This window comes from Crocuta crocuta, unplaced genomic scaffold (assembly GCF_008692635.1).
Source record: "Crocuta crocuta isolate KB4526 unplaced genomic scaffold, BGI_CrCroc_1.0 scaffold466, whole genome shotgun sequence".
Lineage (NCBI taxonomy): Eukaryota > Metazoa > Chordata > Mammalia > Carnivora > Hyaenidae > Crocuta > Crocuta crocuta.
The window spans coordinates 7,681,998-7,701,620 of record NW_027529672.1 but is presented as its reverse complement, the minus strand read 5'-3'; the positions used below and the strand labels follow the sequence as shown (position 1 = coordinate 7,701,620).

Here is a 19,623-nt window from a genome sequence, read left to right as displayed (position 1 = left end):
GTGCCCGGGGGAGAGGCAACCAGGGCCACAGGAAGGCCACCGCAGAGCCAAAACGTGGAAACAACAGGAATGTCCGACGAAGAAACAGGGCGCAGCCGAGCGAGGCCCGGCGCCCGGCGGGGAGCGGGAACGCGGCTCGGACGCGGGCGGGACTCGATGCGCCTGGAAAGCACGGTGCTGCGTGGAAGAAGCCGACGGGCCAGGTCACACGCTGTATGATTCCACCGTATGAAATGGCCGGAAAAGGCAAAATCTACAGAGAAAGAGAGTAGAGGCGTGGCCGCCGCAGGCTTAGGGCGGGGGGAAGCGAGAAGTGACAGCGAACGGTCCCGCGCTTCTATCTGGGGTGAAAGAATGTTCTAAATTTGTAGCGATAGCTGCACAACTCTGTGAATACACCAAAACCCCGTGAATTCACACTTTAAGTGGGTGACTTACATATTATTAAATCTGTTACCAAAAAGAAGGAGACTTTTTCAGAAAAACAAAAGTCGAAAGGATTTATTGGCAGAAGATTTGTGCTACAAAAAACTGTTGGAGGTGGTTCTTCGGGCAGAAGAGATGTTCTCAGGCAGGACACTGATGCACACGGAGAAGGAAGCACGCTCAGCGGTGGGGATGAGGGTGTGGACAGCAGGCTCTTTTCTTATTTTTCATCCCTTTAAGTTTTTTTTAACATTTACTTATTTTTGAGAGAGACAGAGCACAAGCAGGGGAGGGGCAGAGAGAGAGGGAGACACAGAATCCAAAGCAGCTCCAGGCTCTGAGCTGTGAGCACAGAGCCCGACGTGGGGCTCGAACTAACAAACCGCAAGATCGTGACCCGAGCCGAAGTCGGTCACTTAACTAACTGAGCCACCCGGGAGCCCCTATTTTTCATCTTTAAAAGATAACAAATTAGCCAAAGCAAAACCAGAAAGTGCACGTGTAAAGCACAGCGTACATGGAATTAACATATCCGAAAACGATTAAAAAGTGGGAAAGAAAATGAAAGTCATTAATTACATGAGAACTGGCACAATATCAAGAAGGGCTGATGAGCTAAAGATGGTGTTGAGCCCCTGACGTGAGCATCAGAAAGTAAACTGGAAGAGAAGGGTGATGAATAAGCGGTGGGTGAACACGGTCCTGAAAACATTCAACCCCACAGAAGTCAAGAAAAGAGGAACAAAGAAGAGATGTCACAAATGGAAAATAAAGAGCATAAAGCTAGATTCAAATCCAGCCACATCATGAAATATCACAAGTAGATGGGCTAAAAAAGCACAATTTAAAGGCAGACACTTCAGGTGATATTTGTTTAAAAGGCAAGCACCAACTTTACACAATCTGAAACTCACTGTAAATATAAAGGCATAGATCAGTTAAAAGTGAAAGAATGGAAGAAGTTATGTCACGCAAACTCTAATCAAAAGAAGCTGAAGTGACTATATTAATGCTAAATCATGTAGACTTTGGAGCAAGGAACGTGACCAGGGGTTAAGAAGGACATTACGTAATGAAAAAGGGATTGGTGAATCAAGAGGACCCAGCAATCAAAGAGAACCTCAAAAATACTTAAAAAAAAAAAAAAAAAGAAATCCAAGTAGAAATTGGAATTTTCACAGCTAGAAGTGGAGACTTCAACACTCGCCTCTCAGAAAGAGGTAAAATAAGGACATAAAAGATCAGTTAAGGATACAAGAGATTTCAAAGATACTATCAACCAATTTGACCCACTGAACGCTTGTAGGACGCATCATTCAACAACAGAATATGCAGCATTTCCAGGTGCACATAAAATATTCATCAAAACAGACTACATGCTGTGCAATAAAACAAATCTCATCGAAGTTAAAATAGCTGAAACGATCCAAACTATGTTCTCTGCCCCTTCCCAGCAAAAATGAACTAAAAATAAGTAATAGAAAGATATCAAGAAAAAATTTAAATACTTGGACATTTAAACACACTTTTAAATAACCCATAGGTGAAAAAGAAACTAAAAATAAATTAGAGACATATTTGGAACTGAATGGAAATAAAAGCACAATTACCAGAATTTGTGGGGCATAACCAGAGTGGCACAGAGACAGCACTAAGGAATGGGAATGAGGAAGGCTGCCACCTTAAGAACACAGAAAAAGAAGAAAAAAAGCAAATGTAAGGTACGCAGAATAGAAACAATAAAGACGTTAGTAGAAATTCATAAACTTGAAAACAAAAACAATAGGAGAAATCAATAAAACTATAAGCTGGTGTTTTAAAAATATTAATAATATTGATAAACCTCTGGAAAGACTGATCTGAAAAAAAAAAGAAGACAAATTACAGCATCAAGAATCAACAAGGGGACATCACTATGTGTCTGACAGATATTAAAAGATTTACAAGTGAAATGGATAAATTCCTTGAAAGACACAGACTGAGCTCACTCATAACTTGAGTTGAACCTTTTATCCATTAAAGAAATTGAACTTGTAGTAAGAATCTCCCAACAAGGAAAATCCTAGGCAGGGACGTATACATTGGTGAATTCTAGCAAACACTCAAGGAAGGAACAGCAATTCTACTCAACTCTTCCAGAACTTTTTTCTTATGAGGACAACCTTATTCTGATATCCAAACTACACAAAGACATTACAAGGAAAGAACGTCCCTCATTCAGGTGGATGCAGAAATACCTAACAAAAATAGCCACTCAAATTCAACAAAAATAAATATATAAAAAAAATAATCCCACTATACTCAGCAATAATACAATGAGACCAAACGGGGCATGTGTAAGGAATGCAAAAATTGGTTTCATATTTTTTAAGCGAGTCCCTTCAATTCACCATATTAATACATTGAAATGAAAACATGTAATCGTCTTAAAAGATGCAGAAGAGCCTTTTGACAAAATTCAAAGATCCACTCACAATAAAAACGTGTAGCAACACAGTCATAAAAGGAAGCTTCCTCGACTTGACAAAGGGCGCAGGGAAAAGAGCAGTGCCGCTAAGTGCCATGCTCATCGTGAAGGACTCACCGCTTTCCCCTAAGACGCAGAACAAGGCAAGACACCTGTGTGCATTGCTCACCACGTCCATCCAACAGCGAACTAGGAAAAGATCTAAAGGCACACGAAACAGAAGTAAGGAAATCATTTTTGCTCACATGTGACCTGATCGTCTACGTAGAAAATCCCAGAGAATGTACCTAGAACACATGAGTTTAGCAAGTTAACAGAATAAGGTCAAAGAGAAAAATCAACTATATTTATCAGTTATATTTCTTCATACTAACAAGTTATTTTATCACAAAACAATATTTTTTACAATGGCACAAAAATAGGAATAAACAGCACCCAGGAATAAACCTAACAAAATATTTACAATATTTGTACCTTGCAGCCTCCAGGTAGTGAGAGAAAATTAAAGACTCAATAAACAGAGAGCTATACAGTGTTCATGGATCACACAACTCAACATTGTTATTATGTTAACTTTCCCCAAACTGACACTTAGATTAAACACAATCCCAATCACAATCCTAAGAGGGCTTTTTTGTATAAACTGACAAGCTGTTTCTGAAATGGTTATGGAAAGAGTAAACTGTCTACATTAAGCAATTTTGAAAAATGACACATTTGGAGATGGAAATCACTCCCAGACTCCAGCTCACTGTAAAGCTATGGTCATCATGAGTAACACCGGTCAGCGGAACAGAACGGAAGAGCGGACCACATAGAATCTGGCCAACTGAGTTATAACGAAGGATCCAAGAAAACTCGCTGGAGAAAATATGGTCTTTTGAAGAAACCTTGCTGGAATACTACAACATCTTTATGCCCAAACACACGAAAAAGCCCCAAAACACCCACAGCTCAGCCCATACCTCACGTAACAGTCAGAAATGAAATAGGAAGGGATCGTGGAACTGTTAGGTTGTAAAACCACTAAGTGAAAACATACATCCAAGTGTCACGATCTTCAGACAAAAAAGCAAAAACCGTACAAGAAAATACCGACCGGGGGCACTGGGCAGCTCAGTCGGTTAAGCGTCTGACTTTGGCTCAGGTCATGATCTCAGGGTTCACGGGTTCAAGCCCCTTGGTGCTGACAGCTCAGACCCTGGAGCCTGTTTCAGATTCTGTGTCTCCTTCTCTCTCTCTGCTCCTCCCCTGCTTGCACTCTGTCTTTCTCTCAAAAGTAAATAAAGATTTATAAAAATTAAGAAAATATTGACAAACTGGACTTTATAAAAATTTTAAATTTGGGGATGCCTGGTTGGCTCAGTCAGCGGAGCAAGTGACTCGAGTGAGTCTGAGCCCCACGCTGGGTAGAGAAATTACTTAAAAGTAATAAAATCTTAAAAGAAAGGAAAGAGGGGCCCCTGGGTGACTCAGTCGGTTAAGAGTCTGATTCTTGATTTCAGCTCAGGTCATGATCTCACGGTTCATGGAACTGAGCCCTGCACTGGGCTTCGTACTAACAGCAAGGAGCTTGCTCGGGACCCTCTCTCTGCCTCTCCGCCCCCCCCCCCCCCGCCTCAGCTCTGTCTCCCGAAATAAAATAAAATAAAAACATTAAAAAAGAAAGAAAGGAAGAAACCCACCCCCAAAACTTAAATTTCTTTTCTCTGAAAGACACTGTTAAGAAAATGAAAAGACAAGCCACAGATTGAGAAAACATATGTGCAAAACACACATCCGATAAAGGACTTGTATCCAGAATATAGAGGTACGTAGATATTTGAAACTCTCAAAATTCCGTAATAAAAAGACAACCCCATTTAAAAATTAAAAAAAGATCTGAAAGACCCATCCCCAACGCAAGTGTACAGACGGCAAGTGCGCACGTGGAAGGCTGTTAGCATCGGCAGTGGTCAGGGACTCGAGTAAAACGAGGCCTCTCCCACCGCACCCCTGCCGGCACGGCTGACTGGGAGGGGAGGAGCGGGAGGGGATGGCGCCGACCGTGTGCAGGGAGGCTGGGCACCGAGACCCGCCTCTGCGCCCAGGGCCTGTCCGGGGAGGAGCCTTCTCTTCTTCTCTGAGTTTGCCCGCTGGGATCCCAGTCACCCCGGCCTGGGCCCGGGCACGGCCCCTCGCCTGGTGGCAGGCATCTCCTCCGGCGGCCGTGGCTCTGACCTTGGAGTCACTGTGTGCGTCTGTGGGTCTCTGGTCTTGAACACTCGCGGCCTCGTCTTGGGTCAAACCCTCATCGGGAGCAGGACAGAATCCCCAGCGGAGGAGGGTCCCTCCCTCCACTAGGCCCGGGTCTGGCCTCACGCGCCCAACCCTCTGTGTCACTGACGCCGGTTCCTGGGACCCGCCTTGTCCGCTGTGCCCGCTTGGAGCTGTTCCCATATCATTACCTGAGGCCGTCCAGGCCACAAGAGTGCACCACAGGGTGACCACGGCCCACGGCGCCACGTCCTGTGCGGCCTGAAGGCCGGCTCCCGTCGGGGGCTCCCAAGCACCTCTCAGGCTGCTGGACGCCTGCATAGGTGCCAGACAAGCAGCACCCAGCGGCGTGTCTGTGGCCTGTGTCGGCTTCTCCAACCTGTGACCTCCGTCCCACAGAGGCTGTTTCGGGGTCCCCACACTTGTGTCTGGAAACCGGGTAGGTCCTCAGAGCAGCGTGCCCTGGACGGCGGGGGACGGATCGTCCCGGGTCCTTGTTCGCGGGTGCGGCACCCAGCTGTGTGCGTGTTGCAGGAGGGACCTGTGTGCAGCCGGCCCCCTCGGGCATGCACGTGGCCTTGGGAACTGCCAGCGCCCTGCGCCCGGTCAGCTGAAGGAGGGGGCACCGCAGATCATCTCGGAATCACAGAGAAGAAGAAAATTCAATACAGATGTGCCAGCCCCGCCCCACATCCTCGGCCTGAAGAGGGAATGAGCCATCACCAACAGGACTTCCCAAAATCCCCGAGAGCCTCAGACAGAGATGACCGTCCAAATGGGGCGCACGAGTGAGGTCGTGCCCTGGCCTGTGTCTCCGCTCCACCAGCCGCTACCGACCTGCCTGACGGCTCGGCGCAGCAGAGAATGTTTGCAGATGTATGACTCTGGTCCTGGTTTTGAACGAAGGAGACCTTTCCCTGGCTGTCCCGGGCCGTCCCGCCCCCAGAGCCGACAGCAGCAGCCGGGGGCGGAGGCGCGTCCAGGCCGTCGGCGCAGGTCCCACCTCGGCTGCAGCAAGCGGCTCATTTACTGCCAGATCGCCTGCGACACCGCTTCCTCCATGCAGCCCGGTCCACCACCGATTTTCCCTGAACAACCGGAGAAACTGAGGCGTGGCGAGGACCAGTGTTGTAAATGAGTTAATAAGCTATTGTTTCCCCAAAACACGAGTTCCTTGCGTATGACGTAGTGTCGTGGACACGTGTGAGTCCTGAGCTAGTTTCACAGAGAAGACACCGCCCAGCCAGGGGCAGACGGGCGATGGGGACGTGAGCCACGGAAGGAAACCCGGCCCAAAGGGTGCCCCCATCACCCCCACACCCCTCCCCATCAGGGACGAGGGGCCGGCGGGGCGCGCACCACGCCCGCAGCCGCTGGGGCCCCGGCCCGGCGCTCTCCCCGCACCCACGGCCGCCACGTACACACGCTCCAGCCTTGACTGTGAGACGGGAGGCCCAGGGCCCAGGGGGACGCAGGCCCAGCCTCCCCGTGCCCACGGTGCCACACAGGGACCACTCAGGGGCGGGCGTCTCAGGCAGCGGTGCCCCGACCCGACGGCCCCTGCACACCTGATGACGTCTCCACACCGGTAACTTTGGGCCCCGGACGTCTGCATGCTAATACAGAAGCGAATTCAAGTGTAATAAGCAGAAAGACCCCAAGGCCCGGCGGGCAGAGGCTTGCCGCGGTCCAGAAACCCCTCCCGCCTGGGACTGTGGCCCCGGCTCACCTGCGCTGCCTCCTTCCGGCTCCCAGAGGCCCCGGCCCGCGCGGGCGCTCGGCTCCCAGGGCTCTATGACTCAGCAGAGCTCGGCTTTTATTTTTCAGTTGGAATTTACCAGCCGTGCCTACATCCAGGGGGAGGGACCTTCTCCGCGGCGTTTCCAAGCAGATGCCGGCAGCCGGTCCCTCTGCTCTCACCGGACAGGCTTCCTCAGGAACGCCCAGCATCGCGCCTGGCGCCAGGCCGCATGGACGGCTCCTGGGTGGGGGAGGGGGCCTGACGCTTTCTTCCCTACACACACCGGGAGGGGTCGGGCCGCCGGCCACATCCTCCTGGGAAACAAGTGAGGAGCTCGGGCAGGGCTGAGTCCCGCCCGCAGAGCTTTCCCAGGGTGTCCGCTGAGAGCGTCGCAGGCCCCTTTTCCTTAGAAAGCCCCCTCTGGGTTTATGTAGCTACAAGGTCCAGGAAGTGAAGGAACTTCCAGTCCAAAGGGGAGGCTTTATTTTCAACGGTGAGATGCCAGAAGGGAGGCGCATCCAGTAAACTCGGAGAATGAAAATGTAGAAACGGATTCGACAGACGAGACCAGCGCTGGCCGAGCGACCGTGGAGCGCACGGGCTCTCCTTGCCGGAACCAGCCAGATCCCACAACAAGCCTCCAGAGGAGCCGAGTGCGATCGGTGGCGCTGGAGCTGGGGGGCACCTCAGAGCAGCCCGTCTGCCCCGATCAGGGAAACAAGGGCACAGGGGCCCCGGCACCTCACGGCCCTGCCCGGGGCACTAGCTGTGGCTGCACTGAGGTCTAGAGCCAGGAGCGGGTGAGGGACGAGGCTCCCGGCCCGGGGTCCCCCGAGTTAAGGCCTGTGAGGGCCCTACTTGCCCCTCTGCCCCCCCAGCCCTGCACCCGCCCTCCCCTTCTGCCCCACCTCTTCAACTTGGACCCAAACGTCCAATTTCAGCCCCTCCTAGACCCAGAGAGCATCGTTCTGCCAGGAACCCACAGAGTAAATACCCTCTTCAGTCACCTGCAGCTGGGCAATGATAAAGTGGGTTATCCCGTGCTTGTCTACACCTGGGTAACCAATAAATTAGAACAAATTACCGAGCTGTTCTGGTTAAGGCTGTCGCTGTGCCTTTGAAACAGTCAGAACACTGTGCTGACTGACACTCTCCCGAGCTCCGCGTAGACGCTAACTCGTTTCAGTCACGAAAGCCCTGTGGCTAACGGTCCTCACCTCTCGGGGCACAGGTGAGGACACTGGGCAGCTTGCCCAGGATCACAGAGCCGGCGGGTGCTGCAGCCAGCATGACCTGGCCTGCAGCTCTGGAGGCCGAGGTCCACACTCCACCGGGACAGCACCCCGAGGCAAGGCGGCTTACACGCGTGGGGTTCTCTTCCAGCCCAGCGCCATCTCGGAGGGCGGCTGCTCTCCAGGCCGTGGGGGGAGACAGCAGGCGCTACGTACCCATGAACTCAGCAATGTGACGCCTGGAAACTTGTCCCAAGGAAATTATAGAATAATGGTGTTTGAGCAGAATCGATGTAGCAAATACTTTATAGCAGCCGCCCTGTGCCGGGCACCAATCCAGCAACTCAAATGCGACTCATTTCAGGGTAATTATGTATGTTGCCCATCACACAACTCGAACCACTGGGAGTGTCCTAAATGTCCACGACAGAGATACTTTACATAAACGATGGAAGCACATAAAGCAGAAGGCAAGGGCTCCATTTGAACATGGCATGTCTGTACTTACTGACATGGAGGGGTGCAGACAACATGTGAATATTTTTTAAACACCAGTGTATAGTATGAGCACATTTCTATTTCAAAAAATAAGTGTGTGCATTAAATACAGACATATGGACCAAGAGAACAGAAGCAAACGTTCACATATATGGCCACATGATTTTGTTTTTTAATTTTTTAATGTTTTATTTATTTTTGAGAGAGAGACAGAGACAGCGTGAGCAGGGGAGGGTCAGAGAGAGAGGGAGATACAGAATCAGAAGACAGGCTCCAGGCTCTGAGCTGTCAGCACAGAGCCCGACGTGGGGCTTGAACCCACGAACCGTGAGATCATGACCTGAGCCGAAGTCGGGTGCCCAACTGACTGAGCCACCCAGGTGCCCTGGCCACATGATTTTTAACAAGGGAGCCAAGACCATTCAATGGAAAAAGAACAGTGTTTTCAACAAACGATGCTGGGAAACTGGATGTCCCCGTGCCAGGGAATGAAGCTGGACTCTTACCTAACACCACATACAGAAATTAACTCAAAATAGATCAAGGATGTAAAAGTAAGACATAAAACAACAAAGCTATTCTAAGAAAACATAGGATAAAAGCCTCACAATACTGGATACAGCGATGATTTCCTGGATTCAACGCCAAAGGCACAGGCAACAACAAGAAATGGCCGAATGGAGCTTCATGAAAATTTAAGGTTTCTGCACAAGAGACAGTATCCACAGAACAGAAAGGCAGCCCACAGAATGGGAGAAAGTATTTGCAAGTCACGTATCTGATGAGGGATTAGGATCGAGAACACACAGAGAATTCCTACAACTCAACCACAAAGAAACAAATGACTCAACTCAAAAATGGGCAAAAGAGGGAGGCTGGGTGACTCAGTCAGTTGACGGTCCAGCTCTTGATTTCGGCTCCGGTCATGATCCCAGGGTCATGGGATGGAGCCCCACATTGGGCTCTGCACTGAGTGTGAAGCCTGCTTGAGATTCTTTCTCTCTCTCAGATAAAAAATTTTAGTTAATTCATTAATTAAAAAATCGGCAAAGGAATTGCATAGACATCTCTCCAGAGAAGACATACAGATGGCCAATAAGCTCACAAAAGATGCTCAACGTCACTAATCACCGGGGAAATGCAGATCAAAGCTATGAGATACCTCCTCACACTCACTGGGATGGCTACTATCAAAAAACAAAACAAAAAACAGAAAACAAGTGCTGACAAAGATGTGGAGAAATTGGAACGCTGTGTCCTATTGGTGGGAATGTAAATGCTACAGCTGCTGGGCAGAACAGCAAAGACTCTCCTAAAAAATTAAAAATAGAATCACCGTGTGATCCAGGAATCCCATTACTGGGTATCTGCCCAAAAGAACTGAAAGCAAAGTCTCGAAGAAATATTTGCACCCCCATGTTCACAGCAGCGCTATTCACAAGAGCTAAAATGAGGAAGGGACCCAAGTGTCCGTTGGCAGATGAAGGGATAGGAGAGTGTGGTCCGTCCACACCATGGAGTACTATTCGGCCTTGCAAAGGAAGGCCACTCTGACACCTGCTGCAGCCTGCATGGACGCTGAGGATGGTGCTGGGTGAGGTCACGCAGACACACAAACCATGTGATTCCACCTACATGACGTTCTTAGGTCAAGGTCACAGAGACAGAAGGCGGCCGTTTGGGCGCCAAGGGCAGGTGACGGGAAGGCGCAATTCTGCCTTCAACCCAGACTCGGAAGGACACCAAGGCTGAGCGTCCAGGATGGGACGGCCATGCCCGACAGCGCCGAGGAGCCGCACGGGGAGGGCGCGCTGGGGGCATCGCATGACCTCCGGGGCACCTCCGTTTCCTGTCTGCGGAAGGCTCCCAGCCAACGGCCCCGACCCCCGTCCCCAGAGGCCCCTGGGTTCCACTTCCTTCCCTGGCTGGTGCCCGAGGTCTCCAGACTTGGCTGTGCCCCAGGCCGCTCGGCCGCTCCGGGCCCCAGACGCACACCTTCTCCGCTGGCCGTACCTCTCCCAGCGCTGCGTCCCTCTTCCCTGCCCTCCAGTCCACCGACCCCACCCCCCGCCAGGACCCCTCCCCCGGGGCGACGCCGCAGCCCCCACCCGGGCTCACCCTCGGTACCCGGCCCGAGGCCCCCCTGACCCCGACTCCTGGTCATACCCGGGCGCGGCTCTTCAAGCGCGTCGCGTCTTCCTGTGAGTTTTGCTTCTTGTGCTCTGAAAAGTGGCAGACGTGGGATCGTGCTTTACGTGTCCCGCGTTCTCTGTGTTCGCTCAACACCGGGTCCTTGGTGGTTCCGCACACGGGTGCTCGTAGGTGCCGCCATTCTCACCGTGCTCCCGGCAGCATCGAGCCATGTCACATGTCCCCACCGCCCTGCCGACGCCACAGCCAACAGCCCCGTGCGCGTCCGGGCCACGTCCGTCAGATGGCCCAGGGCGGGCCCCTGGCACGGCGTGCGGGCGCGAGGGCGGCCAGAGCCCAGGAAACGCCTGCCTCCCCACCTCTCAGCCAGCGTGACGCCAGCGGTGTGCTGGCCGAGGGGGGCCCTGCTGCCCCCAGCCTGACCCTGACCCTGACCCCTGACGAGGGGCTCGTCTTTGCTGTGTGGGCTGCTGGCCACGTTTGTGCCTCCGTGACCCTGTGACCCTCTGTCCCTCCTTCACCTCCGTCTCGTCCGCTGGTTGTCCTTCACTGCTGCTGCGCGGGAGGCCAGGGTCCCGTCTGGAGATTAGTCCTTTGCTGGCAAGTCCTGGCTCGTCTTGTTCAGTGTTGTGTGTCTTCATCTGCTGATACTTTACACTCAACCCTTCTGCCCACTGTTTCCGCTACTTTGTGATGATTCTGTTTCTACCTAAGAAGTGCTTCCCTGAAGCACTGAGGTCCCCCGAGGTCCCCCAACGCCAGGCATCCCTGAGGCTCCCCCAGTGCCAGGTGTCCCCAGAGGTCTTTCCTCCAACACCAGGCATCCCCCAGGGCGCCCTCAACGCCAGGTGTCCCCCGGGGGCCCCCCCAACGCCAGGCGTCCCCCGGGGCCCTCCCAACACTAAGCGTCCCCTGGGGCCCCCCAACACCAGACGTCCCCTGGGGCCCTCCCAACACCAGGCATCCCCCGAGGCCCCCCCAACGCCAGGCATCCCCTGGGGCCTCCCAACACCAGGCGTCCCCTGAGGTTCCTGAACACCAGGCATCCCCTGAGGTCCCCCAATGTCAGGTGTCCCCCAGGGGCCCCCCAACGCCAGGTGTCCCCGAGGTCCCCCCAATGTCATTCCATCTCCTCGTCAGCAGGCGGTCTTCTCATGAGGAGAACCTACGTCCTCCTCACTGGAGACTCCCCCCCGCCCCCTGCCGCCCTGGCCTCAGGTGCCCCCTGATCTTACGGGGCCCCAAGCCCCCTGCTCCGATGTGCTGGCTCCCTTGTCAGTCTGCACGAGTCCCGCACTGTTCATTATATAATTTTGTCAGAAGGCTTGGTGTCTGATAGGGTTCATCTCCTTCGCCTTGTTATTTTCCCTTTCTTTTTTTTTGACACTATTTTATTATTTTTTAAAGTAGGCTCCATGCCCAACGTGGGGCTCGAACTCACAATCCCGGGATGAAGAGTAAAATGCTCTACCGACTGAGCCAGCTGGGTGCCCCGCCCTGTTGTTCTTCAAACTTGGCCATTTTTTTTTGGCTATTTATTCTTCTTTGCCAAATTGTCCAGAGGAACGGAAACCCCGTGTGGACTCTGATTGGAATTACACTGAACTTACAGATCAACTGGGAGGTCTCTTTGACATTGTGTCTTCTTCATACGAAAGAGTATATTCGCCATTAAGTCTCTCACTGCAGGGGTGTCATTTTCCCCAAAAGGTTTTGCACGGCTCTTGATCTACTACCCCTGGTGCCTAATATTTGTGCCGCCATCACACCAGGTAGGGTGGGAGTCACCACCTCCTTTCTTCCCTGTAATCAGAAAGTTGCTCTAGAGGAACCTTATTGATTTTTTTTAAGATTTTATTTTTAAGTGCTCTCTACACCCAACGTGGGGCTGGAACTCAAACCCTGAGATCAAGAGCCGCACAGGCCACCGACGGAGCCAGCCGGGCACCCCCACTATTGATTTTTTTTTTTTAACATTGAGCTTGTGCGGGCAACGTCCAGCAACCTCTTCCCAGCTCGGATAGTTCATTCGTTCCTTCATTTCCAATCTTTACACTTTCAACCCGCGTTCCCTCTGCTCTCGTGCCGGGACGCCAGTGCACATCAGGGAGAAGCACCATTAGCATCTTTCTCTCGTCTCGTCTCCAAGGTGCTCCTGGCGTCCCAGCGCCAGGCTGGTGGGTTCTGTCCCTCAGGTGAAGGGACGTGCCTACAGTCCAAATCCGCCAAGTGCGCGTTTTACACGTTGTGGGAGCTGCTGGGATTTATGAAAAGGCTTCTGCGTCTGTTAGAGGGACCGCATCGTCCTCTCCCTGCCCCAGGGCCGGCCATGTGTCCCCCGCCCCGCCCCGGGGTCACCTGCCGGGACCCCGCTTACTTTTGCTCCCATTATTTCAAGCCCTGAACCTGGCGGAGGCGCAGACTTGGCCCTTGAAAGTCTCCCTGAGATGCTTCCACCCAGACTGAGTGGAGACAGATGCTCGGGACTGGTGGGCATTCGGAGCCCCTTGGGAGGGGCGGGCTTTCAAGGGTCCGAGCACCCGGCCAGGTGTTCATCTCATCTTCCTGTCCCTGTGCGGGCAGGGCGTGGCCGTGCGGGCTCGGGCAGGAACAAACCCGTCGGCCCAGCCGCCAGCTGCAGACTCCGGCTCACAGCTCCAGGTGCCCACGCGGCCTCCTGACCCCGATGGATGTCTCTCTCCCTCCCTCCCCTGTAAAATGAGCTGGAGAAGCTCCGGCCCCTCCTCGCACTGGGAGCTGGGAAGGTCTCTCAGGCTGTGCTCAACGGCCATCTTGCCAGCGATTCCCCGACACAAAAAGCTTTTAACAAAATGTCAACTTCCCAACCCCCCCGGTTCTCGAAGCCGGAACCCCTGGGGGCGAGCGCAGCCAGGAGAGCGGATGGGCAGCGGTGGACCCCGGGACCCAGCTCGGCCTGTGCAGCCAGCCCCGCACGCGCTCTCCGAGGAGCACACAGCTGCGGGCCAGACGTCCTGAGGGACTGTCCTCCAGGCCCCGAGCACAGGGCAGCGCGGGGCCAGGGCCACCGGTCCCCCCACTGAGCAGGACAGCGCGGCGGCCGCAGGCACCGCGTAAAATGCAGTCTTTACTCCAAGATGGCTGACCTGGTATGTTACAGTCCCTCCTGATGTGGACAAGCGAACGATTCCACCTCCGTCCTCAACACGGCGGCCTCACTCCGAGCAAGGGGACTCCTGGCAAATCTTGGCTCCCACTGAAGGCCCCAGACGGAGCCCCCACGGCCACAGGACTGACGGCTCCTGGTGGGAGCAGCGTGGAGACTGGAAGGGGCCTCACTGCGGGACCCTCCCTAGGAACATGGCAGCCGGCCCCCAGCACAGAGCCTTCCGGAGGAAAGCCCCCACCTGCAGCTGGGCCGCAGGAGAGGAAACCCGTCCCTTTGGTGCTGGCCTGCACGGCGGTTCAAAATCAGAGAGGAGAGGACCGCCCCCCGGAGCCTGGACGGCCGGGGTCCCACCACGTGAGTGCCCCTGGGCCCCTCCCGCCCACCAGCGCGTAGGGAGCCTGGGGACTTGCACGGAGCCCAGGACACAGAGGGCCACCGGGCCCGGAGCCACAGAGCTGGAGGGCTCTGGAGCTGGGAGGGCGTGGCGGGCGAGATCCAAGCGAACCTTCTATTTTCAATAGTCTTTCCACCAAGATCAGGGGCCGTGGACCCCCACCCACTTCACAAAAGTGACGCATCTTTCCACTCACACAGCCGTATGGGAGCGCGTGCGGCACGGACACACAACGCCAACGCGAGCAGGGCACGTCCGTCCCCAAGGTGTGGCAGCAAGAGCGGGCGCCCTGGGGAAGGGGGCTCCCCTGCCCCCGCCCCACCTCCTGAGGGGGAGGGGCCGCTCCCACCCCACCCGCTCTCCTGGGACAGCACCCACCTGCGACCTGGGCCTTCGCGCTGGCTGCTTCTAGCGCCCCGGGAGCCCCGCCCCCCACCTCCGCAGCCCCCACCCACAAGGGCACACTCACCAGCACCACAGCGGCCCCCAAGTCACCGGGCCGGCCCTGGTCACCGACGGGAGCGCCCCAGTGTGCAGGGCCAGCTGTGCGTTCAGCCCGCAGCCGCGGGGAAGAATGCCCGCATTCATGCCGGGGGCGCCGCGGGCCGCCGTCCCTGCCTCCCTTTCATGAGGGTCAAAAACACAGGACACAGCTGCCCTTGTCCCGGCCCGCAGGCCCCTCAGGCCCGCTGAGGAGGAGCGTGAGGGGACAGCTGACCGCCAGCTCGCCGCGCGGCGCCGGGTGCCTGTGCCCTCGGCCCCTCAGCCCTGACGGGACCCAGCAACGCGGTGACCGGCTGCGAGGCTGTCCTGCCCACGTCCTTCTGTGCACCCTCCTCCAGCGCGGCTGCGGCGGGACCCCACCCGGGGTGCTCGCGCCAGTGACCAGTGGCCGACACAGCCCTCGAGTGGGGCTTCCCTCTACCCCCACCCCCTGCCGCTCCCAGCCCCTCCTATTCCCGGGGGCCCTTCCTAAAACCCCCGCCCCACACACAGGCCATCTTCTCGGGGAAGAAGCACTCCCGGTGACTCGGCTGAGGAAGCTCCTGCCCACGGTGGCTGCAGAGAGCTGCCTAGGGGGTCTGTCATCAGGGAGGGTCTGTCACCTGGGAGGGTCTGGCCCCAGGGAGGGTCTGGCCCCAGGGAGGGTTTGAAGCTGGGGGGCCCCTGCTGCTGGGGAAGGGCTGAGGACAGGGCGTGGCCGCTTTCAGGCTGGAGCAGGATGAGGGTGGGTAGAAGGTGGGAGCATCAGGGTCACTCTGTCCAGGGGTCAACGTGGCTGTCACACGGTGCAGCTGGCGGGTGGCCGACTTGTGTCAACGGCATGGTGGCCTTGCACAGAGCGATGCCAGCTGGACCTGCCCCGCCATCAGCCTCAGGCGGGGAGACCCTGGGGCAGCGGGGGAGGAGCCCTGTCCCCTGTGTCCTCTGAACTCGGGGTCTGGGAACCAGCTGCAAACACTGCGCGGCCTTCGCGGGCCTCTGGTGCCCAAGTGAGGGCCTGGGCGGGGGAGACGGGCGTCCTGGAGACGTCCTGGGCCTGGAGAGGCCGTGTCCCCACCCCCACAGCAGCCTGTGTCCCCTGAGGGAACTAAACACCCCGCGGAGGCGCCCAGGATCAGGCTTCCAGCTTGCACACGCCTGCGAGGTGCGGGCACCACGGGGTGTGTCCGCGGCGAAGCCCTGGGGGCCGCTGGGCGTCCTCTCTGCTGGGCCGAGGGCCCCCGAGACCCCCCAGAGCAGCTCAGGGAGAGCACCGCTGGCAGGACAGTTTGGGGACGGATCCGCGGCTTTTTAAAGGGAGCCCCTTTGTTCTTCAAGTGTCCACGGCTCTGCCTCGCCCAGGGACGGGGACGGGGTGTCCGCACACCCCAGGGACGTGCACAGGAGCAGAGCAGGATGGGCGCCCGTGAACCAGCTTCTCCCGAAGCGCCACGGACGCCGGACGCGGAGGGGCCCCTCTCCAGGCGGTGAGGCCTGCTGCTCGGGGGCGGGGGTCTCCCAGGGGCCGTCAGGCGTCCAGATGTTTGTGTTTCAGAGGCTTTCTCTGCGACCAGCGGAGAGGGGGACGTGTCCACAGGGTGAGGAGGAAACCAGGTGCACAGGGCAGGCAGGGGTGTGCAGGCGTGTCCTGCAGGCGCCTCAGCCCTCAGCGGGCCTCACAGCCCCAGGCGGGCAGCACCCCCGCCTCTCAGACCGAAGCCCGGGCTCCAGAGGTGGGTGCACTCCCACTTGCCCGAGGGGGCCTCCGATTTCCAGCTCTCGAGCCAGACTTCCGGATGCCAGGCCCTGGGTGAGCGCCTGCAAGGTGGCCCGGGCGCGGGCAAGGGCGGCCCCAGCGGCACAGGCTCGTGTCATGTGCAGGTGGCACTGGGGGGACAGGGCACCGCGATCCCGCCAGCAGCTACCTCAACGAGAGGGGGGAATGCCAGAGGGCCGGGACCCCCATGGGGAGAAGGCCAATTACTGGGTCCCTCCAGCCCAGGGGTCTGAGGACACGGCAGGCTGCCCCCTGCTGGAGGGAGTAAGGCAGCTGCTCATTAGCCTCCTGCTGACCAGCTTCCAAGTTCAGACAGAATTTAAGATGGAAAAGAATCAGGGAGCGAGAGGGAGCAGTGATTCAAGCCGTGGCACCTGGCGTTCGTGCGGCTCCAGGAAGGGGCGCGGCGCTGGGGCTCAGGCCCCATGAGCTGCTTTGCAGGCACCTGCCTCCCCACCCCCCTGCTTCCTGTCTTCCTCCCTAATTTGATCTCACCATGGCCCAAAGGCTTTTTGGCAAGGCCCGCTTTGCTGTAATTTCCTCCCAAATGTCGGCGAAAAAGAGATGTTAAATTATAATTGATTCACGACATTCCTCAAACCAATTACTCTGAGTTGTTGTTCTCAAGACGAATCACTGACACAGGCCGGTGGCCCAAGTACACGGCCGTGTCCACTGCACACGGCACTTTCGTCGTTGATAAATCACCCCCACTCTCCACCGGAGAAGGAATCTGCAGTCAACACCCCAGCACCAGAAGTGCAGGCAGGAGACCGGCCACCCAGATCCGGGCGGTCCCGCTGAGCCCGCCCCAGGAGCCCCCCACCCCTGACACAGCCTCCGTACGTGACTGTGTCCAGGGGAGCGCAGGACCCTCCCCACCGACTCCTCCGTCGCTGTAGGAGGAAGCCTCAGGACCGGGCCCTGCAAGCAGATGCACCTGCCCACCCCCGCGACGACGGCCTCTGGGTGCCCTTTGTGATGCACCTCTCTCCGTTCTGCTCCTGACTTCAGCTCACTGACTACACCTCAGCCTGGGACCCAGCGATGACCCTGCTTTGGTCTATATTACTGGCCAAGCCTCCTCTCCCCGACTCCTGACCTAACTTGGGGATCAGATCTGCAGGGACTGGCCCATNGCCTGCCCCACAGCCCACCTGCCCCACAGCCCACCTGCCCCGCACCCTGCCTGCCCCGCACCCCGCCTGCCCCACAGCCCACCTGCCCCACAGCCCACCTGCCCCGCACCTGCCCTCCCCAATCAGCACAACCACTCATTTGCTCCCGCATCTGCCAACACTCCTAACCTCGGGCAGGGCTTTGGTGTGGGCTCTTGCAAGTGAGTGATTCAAGAAATGTTAATCCAGAAGTTATTTGCTCAGCTTGTCCACAGAGGGAGCTACGTGGTGGCTGTCACACACGCACACCACCATTTCTAAAACTCCGGGGAAATGAAGTTGTTGGGAGGGGGAGAAGGGGGGCCGGGCCTTTCCCGGGCGTGTCCCTTACACTAACTGGACCCCCAGTCTGCTCATCTCTCCAGGCCACCGCTGACACTGCCCACAGGCACTGGGATTAGAAATCGTTTCATGATGCGAAATCCTCCTTCCACATCCTCCTCCACGTTCACAGAGGGAAGCTCCCTAGTCCCCCCTTGGTCATTCCAAAAGTGAACTTGAAACCACAACAATATGACCTTGAACTCAGTCTTGCTTTAAGTGGCTTTTTGCTTGCGGATCCACCTGGACAGAAGCCAGACCCTCCTCCATTCTCCGTGGGGACGAAGGACTTCCAGAACTCTCTCCCCTGGGGGGGGAGGGGGGCTAGGTTAGGTCAGAACTAACTCGCCTTCCTCCTAATACAGCAGAATGCTGAGAGGAAACATCCCAGCCCCCCCCCCNCATCGCCGAAGATGCCAAAGAAGGTGGAGAAGCTGGAGAGCACTGGGCCCTGCTCCTCAGCCTCTCGCGGTGACGGGGGCGGGGGGGCACCGCCCCGGGGCCTGCTCCAGTGGGGGCTTCGCTGGCCGCCCCCCCACAGTGGGCCCTTGGGAGAGATGCGAGAACACGCACCCGCGCGGCACCCCGACTCCAAGGGGCTGTGGAGAAGACGGCCACGGTCACAGCAGTGCGGCCCCCACCGAGCAGTGGTGACCACAGACAGTCCTGGCACAGCAGACGGCCCGGGCGGCGTCCAGGGCTCCGGGTGGCACTGGGTCTGATACGGGCGCCCCCAGCTGCCTCCCACGGGCAGACGTGACCCTCCCTAGAGAAGGGCACATTCGTCCAAGGTCTCAGAGAAACCCCACGAGCGAGTGTTTGAGGACAGTGACGATCACGCAGCGAAGAGCCAGGGAACCGGGAAGCAATCGAATGAGCAAGGAGCAGGTTTAACAAGGCGGGGGAGCCCCGTACAACCTTCAGGCACTGGATTTAACCAACACGGTCACAAAAGAACAAATCTTTCTGCTTTTTAAATAGACTGTATTTTTTTTTTTTAGAGCAGATTTAGATTCGCAGCAAAACTGAGCAAATAGCAGAACTCCCGTACACGCCCGCACAGAATCCTCCCGGTTTATTTAAGGAAATAAGTTACAAGCTTGAAAATAACTTCAGGGGGTAGAAAACTGTAAGAAGTGATATGCCAACGCTGAATAAAAAGAGAGAACTTTGTCAAAGCAAAATAATCACTGAAATCAGACACCTGGTGGTTAACTCTGCTGGCAGGTTGGGCAGCAAGACTGGTAAATAGGAGATAATTGGGAAGAAATTACCTAGAATTGGGCACGAGACAAAAAACAGGACGCACCGAGGAAGGGTATCGAGACAGAGTGAGACGCTCTCTCAGAACGGAAAATGAGGGGGAGAAACTTAGAAGCAGACTTCGAAGGGGTAGTGAACAAGAATTCTCAGGAATCGATGACAGAAAACGTCAGGATGCAAAATAAGCCAAAATCTGGACATATCATGATGAAACGTGAGGGGAAAAACAGCAAAGACGAAGAATAATTAGAACAATCTGCCCAAGGAGCGGGGCTCACGGTCGAAGGC

The 19,623-nt window shown here is 55.9% G+C and overlaps 1 protein-coding gene across 8 annotated transcripts in view; it reads right to left on the bottom strand.

The window, feature by feature from the left end:
• The window catches only part of JAKMIP3 (Janus kinase and microtubule interacting protein 3), an 80,621-nt gene extending 73,606 nt beyond the window's left edge, over nt 1-7,015 (bottom strand). For all 8 annotated transcript variants that reach the window (XM_077763006.1, XM_077762998.1, XM_077762999.1 and 5 more), the window contains exon 1: nt 6,879-7,015. The gene's annotated coding sequence lies outside the window, so the exon portion shown is untranslated. The remainder of the gene's footprint in view (nt 1-6,878) is intronic.
• Between the last annotated feature and the right edge of the window lie 12,608 nt (nt 7,016-19,623).